The sequence below is a fragment of the Poromitra crassiceps genome, assembly GCF_964638095.1.
Source record: "Poromitra crassiceps genome assembly, chromosome: 7".
Classification (NCBI taxonomy): Eukaryota; Metazoa; Chordata; class Actinopteri; order Beryciformes; family Melamphaidae; genus Poromitra; species Poromitra crassiceps.
In genome coordinates, this window is record NC_139628.1 from 45,556,021 (window position 1) to 45,561,526 (window position 5,506).

General features: G+C 43.6%; 1 pseudogene across 1 annotated transcript; it reads right to left on the reverse strand.

The window, feature by feature from the left end:
• Nucleotides 1-624: 624 nt before the first annotated feature.
• Nucleotides 625-1,275, reverse strand: LOC310779208 (charged multivesicular body protein 2a pseudogene; annotated as a pseudogene). The gene has a single exon. The product of its transcript is annotated as a charged multivesicular body protein 2a pseudogene (transcript).
• Between the last annotated feature and the right edge of the window lie 4,231 nt (nucleotides 1,276-5,506).

Below are 5,506 nucleotides of genomic sequence, written 5' to 3' on the forward strand. Positions count from 1 at the left end.
AAGTGGGTGCATCTCATTGTAAAATTGGACTGGGCCCAAATCTGGGTTCAAACGGCCCAAATCTGGCTTCAAAACGACCCAAATTGGGCTTCAAACGGCCCAAATTGGGCTTCAAACGGCCCAAATTTTCCGACGCCGGCACGCGCGCCGGCCCGTATCCGCCTCGCTTGCTTGGTATCTAATACCCGGCCTGAATTATGATCCCAGTCCGCCCCTGATGGGTACCCATACTGTAGAACCCATTTCATCTTGATGTGAGAGGTCAAGGGACCCCCTTTGAGAATGACCATGCCTCACCAAAATGTAGCCTAACGTTGGAGTGTCATTTTAGCCCCCTTCCCTAGCTAGCATGGTTGGGACCAATGGATGGATATGATATCAGAAGCCTCATTGTAGCTTTAAGAATGAGCCCGCTACAGCTGCTGAAATACGGTGATGTGAGACGTGTTTCCTCCAGAGGGGATGTTGTTCCGGCAACAATAGCCACGTGCTTGTGCACATCCTGCCACCAGTGTTATCCACCATTTTCTCCCAAATAAATCTAGATACAGAAATCCAAGGACAACTGTCTCTGTATTAAAAGCCCAGCCAAAGTGTGTGTGTGTATCTTGGCAGTTACTGTTTTCAGTCTCTCCGGAGATTATTCAGCCGCTCCTCCAGATCAGCATCCCGGGTGGCATGGGGCTCCGCCTTCTTCCCACCGGCCACCGACAGGCTTGCTCCGGTGGATGGCAGATTTGACAGTTCGTCGGACAAATTGAGACCCAGCTCATCGAGCACTTGTGCTACAATGGCGTCACCCTCCTCTTCGTCATCCTCATCGCCCATGGCGTCATCTATTGCGTCGTTCATCATCTCCTCCTTCATGCCCATGACTTCACTCTGTCGCTCAAAGTCCATCATGATCTTCTGAATCTGAGGCATGTTCAGCTGTCTGTTCATGGTGGCCATGGCTTTGGTCACACCTATCATCGCCTGTGTCATGCTGTTGTTGGACTTCAGAGTCTGAATCTTGAGACTGACTGCCTGGATGTTGGCTCTCATCATGATTACCTTCTTAATGTAGCGTCTCGTGCGAACCAAGTCCTTGGCCATGATCTTGATAGCATCCATTTGTCCCTGTTTGCCCATTTTCCTTATGTCTGCAATGATTTTCTTCTCCTGTTGCTCCAGTCTTTGTCGCTCTTTGTCCAGATCTCTCATGGCTCGGCTGAGTGCCCTCTTGTTCTGTCGCAGCATCTTCTCTGGGGTCTTCTTCGCAAATAGGAAATTCATCTTGTAAGGGACTTGTGAAATGATGGCAAACGAGAAAGTATATATACTGCAGTACTTAAAAGGTCAACTCGACAAATTGTCCTTACCTACTACCTCTGTAGGGAAGGATTTATGATATCACTGATGATATCACAATGACTATGACATCATCAGTCTGTCATAAATCATATCACTTATATATAGAATTGGTGACATCACCAGTGATGTCACTCGATGACGTCATCCGTGATGTCACTTGAGCTATGGTGACATCACCTGGTGACATCACCCTGACGTCACCAGTAATGTCACTCGAGCACTCAATTATGTCATCAGTGATGTCACTCAAGCAATTATGATGTCATCAGCGATGTCATCAGTAATTATGTCAGCAGATGATGTCACCATTGCTTGAGTGAGGATGCAGATACCACCAACTGTTGTCAGACCCACTGATGATGTCATGGCCCACAATGATCGAGTGGTGGCCAGAGCGATGATGTCATCGTCATCATCGTTGAGTTGTGTGGCCAGTGGTGACCTCAATCCAATTGAGCATTAATTCACTTCCTGAAGACAAAACTGAAGGGAAAACACACCAAGAACAAGCAGGAACTGACGACAGATGCAGTGGAGGCCTGCCAGAGCATCACCAGGGATGAAACCCAGTGTCTGTTGATGTCTAGGAGTCCAGTCTTCAGGCTGTCATTGACTGCAAAGGATTTGCAACCAAGTATTAAAAGTGACAAAAAAAAGGCTGAACCAAGGCACTCTTCAAAGATTAAAAAAAGCTTTAATATAAAGGCTTAGTCCATCTCTGGACAGATTAAAAAGCCAACATGTTTCGGCCACACGCACCCTCCATCAGGGCAGTAATGAATGATCAGTTCACACAAACCATAACCACACAGGTAGACAATTAGCAGGATAGCTAACACCTGTTGAGGAAACAACGCTGTAGGCCTTCCCAATATAACAAGCACCACCAGAGGTCAGTCCTAGGGTCATGTAAAGTCAACATATACACTGACAGATCAAATACAATGGAAACGATTTAGAAAAAAATAAGAAGCCAATAACAGTATTAGCAATACAGCCACCTGAAAACAATGAAGCTATCTATACAGATCCTGGCTGTTAGACTACACAGAAAAGGAACTACAGGAAAGAAAACAGGTCAATAGCATCATTCAGGCCTGGAGATGTCATAGCTTGGAGTTTGTGAATCCATCTCCTCTCTAAATGGTTGAGGGCTGTCTCTCTATCCCCTCTTCTAGAGGTTAAAGGGATGTGATCTAAACCGATAGCTGTGTCTTGTTTATTAGTTTCTTAGCCTGTTAGCTTGTTTTATTCTGGATTGGGCTTCTAAATGTGTTTTTCATCTGATTTTGGCACAAGGGATAGTAACATCTTGTCCTGTGTATTAATCAATCACAGTTCCCAGTTTTGACAGCATATTTATGTTCGGCTAAACGGTCCTGTAGACGTCGTTTAGTGCGTCCCACATAAAAAGAGTCACATAAGGAACAAGAAAGTAAATAAATCACATGTGTAGTCTTGCAGTTAATAAAATGCCTAGTGGTATGTAGCCTACCTGTTGTGTAACTGGGTGGGTAAAACCCTTTGATTTAACTACTATGTCACATTGTTTACAATGCCCTTGAATACATTTGAGAAAAAAGTCAATTATGAGGTAGAGAAATTGCTATCCAGAAGGAACACCTTTTGTGGACATACATCACATCTGACCAAGGCTGAAATAATTGCCCTTAAAGAACTCTGACAATAAAAACATAGTTATAAAAAGGGCTGATAAAGGAGCGGTCGTGGTATGTTGTTATGAACAATACACCAATGAGGCTAATCGACAGTTACAGGACACCACTTTTGACCTCCCTCTAACAAGCGATCCTATAGTGACAGAACACAGGAGCTGAAGGATTGCTTTTGAAAGCAAAAGAAGAGAACCTGATTTCTGATCAAGAATTCAAATTCCTCTTCAAACCTTAACCCTCGCATGGCGACCTTTTACCTTTTGTCGAAAGTAGCCTACATAAGAATTTGACTCATCCACCAGGAAGACCTGTAATCTCAGGCAATGAGGCCCTCACAGAGCCAATCTCATGAGGATTTCTTTATCAAGCCCTTGCTCCCCTCTCTCTCCCTGCCTATATACAGGACACGACTGACGTTCTCTACAAAATCAAGGAACATAATTACATTGGTCCTGATGCTTTACTTGTGACTATAGATATGGAAGCATTATACACCCAACATTGAGCATGAACAAGGCCAGACATTTTCTGGACAAACGCCCTCACCCACATGACCCCTTCCACCCCCCCCCACCCACCCACCCACCCACACACACACACACACACACACACACACACACACTTGAACACACACGGATTTCCTTGCAGAAGACTGAATAAATCCCCCCAGGGACTTCCGCCTCCCGACCATGGACATATTTAATATAACTCAATGCTCCCGAGTCGGGAGCATTGGGATAGCGGAACGCATCTGAACTTGGGGGGGCCGGGGGGCGTGTTGGGGGGGCGTGTCCCCCCGTCGGGGGGGCGTGCCCCCCCCCCACACACACACACACGTCTGTGAACCACCATCATTGATTATTATTATTATCATCATATAAAGATTTTGGTTGTTTGAAGCCAGATTCATATAGGAATATCTCATTTTAAATTAACATTAGGATTAGACGGTTGTGATGTCAGTATTCAGTCTTAACAATCATATATTTGCTCCTTTTCTCACTCCTATGTCACCACCTGCTCTCACTGCAGGGTTTGAGATTCAACTTTTTTTTTATCACCAGCCAATATGGCTGCTAGATTTTAAAGTTACGAGCCAATTAATTTCAACTAGCCAAAATGTTTTTCTTGAAATAAACCAGAATATGAGGGCGACTGGGTTTTACAGCAGGGCTATTCAACTAAATTGTTCAGGGGGCCACATTGTCAGAAACCTAAGGGACCGGGGGCCGGACCGTTCCCCGAGCCAGTACACTTGACACAATGCGCCACCATATTTTTGCAGCCGCGCTGGAACTATTATTAAGTAGGGGGTGCTGTAAGGAATGGAATCTCGACAGCGCCGAAGAAAATTTTATGTTTTTTGGACTTTTATCCATATTTAGAAGAATATTTAATTTTAAATTAACATTAGGATTATACTGTTGTGATGTCATTATTCAGTATCTTCTCCTTTTCTATTATTAGTATTAGTATTAATATTAAATACTGAGTATCTCATGAAAAACTATTAATATTGCATCTTTTGTGTTTAGCTCCGTCTCACACCAGAACCAAATTACAGAGGGGGCCTGCCCCTAGCTTGGGGGGGCCAAGGGGGGTCCGGGGGGATTCTCCCCCGGAAGAAGATTTTGTACATTTTAAAGTAAAATTCGTCAAACTGGTGCATTTGAGAGCAAAAGGAAGAGGCTAAATCTATGAGGAACTACACACATCTCTAATGTGTTGTGACTTTACAAATAGGCCTAAACAATTAATATTAAATGTATTTACACATTGTGCACAAATTGCATTCATTGTGACAAATTTACAATAGTTAATTAATATCCAGCCAGAATCATTGCAAATGGAGGTTCAAAGTAACAGTTAGCAATAGCATTCAGTTAATCAATGCCTAATGACAGCCAGATTCCGTTTTAAACTTTAAAACAGAAAAACGGAAAAACGTTTTTAGCACACACAAAAAAAAAAAAAAAAAATTGAATGGGGGGGCCAGTTTAGGGAATGGGGGGGCCCAGCCCGGTCAGGCCCCCCTCCAACGCCGGGCCTGTCTCACAGCATTGTAACATTGTAGTGCAGCAAGAAAGGAAAACTACTGTAAACATTTGAACCACATTTCTTGTTTAGAACCTATAGCTAGCAACATCGCCATCTCCTGAAAAACATTAATATTGCACCTTTCTTGTGGCTACATCACAGCATCTACTGAAAAACATTTATAGTGGATCTGACTTGTTTAGTTCACTTTAGATTCACATCACATCTGAAAAACAACCAGTCGAGTGTAATAAGTAAATGAGGTTTAATTGTAAAAAAAAAAAAAAAAAAAAAATCTAAAAAAAAAAAAAAAAAAAAAAATTTTTTGGGGGGGAAATGAAAAGTACCCGGGCCGCGGCCCGGGTGGCCCGGGCGGTTCCGCGATCCCGGAATACTACAAAAATACGTCATCCCTGCGGTAGGCTACTCCCGAGTCCCGA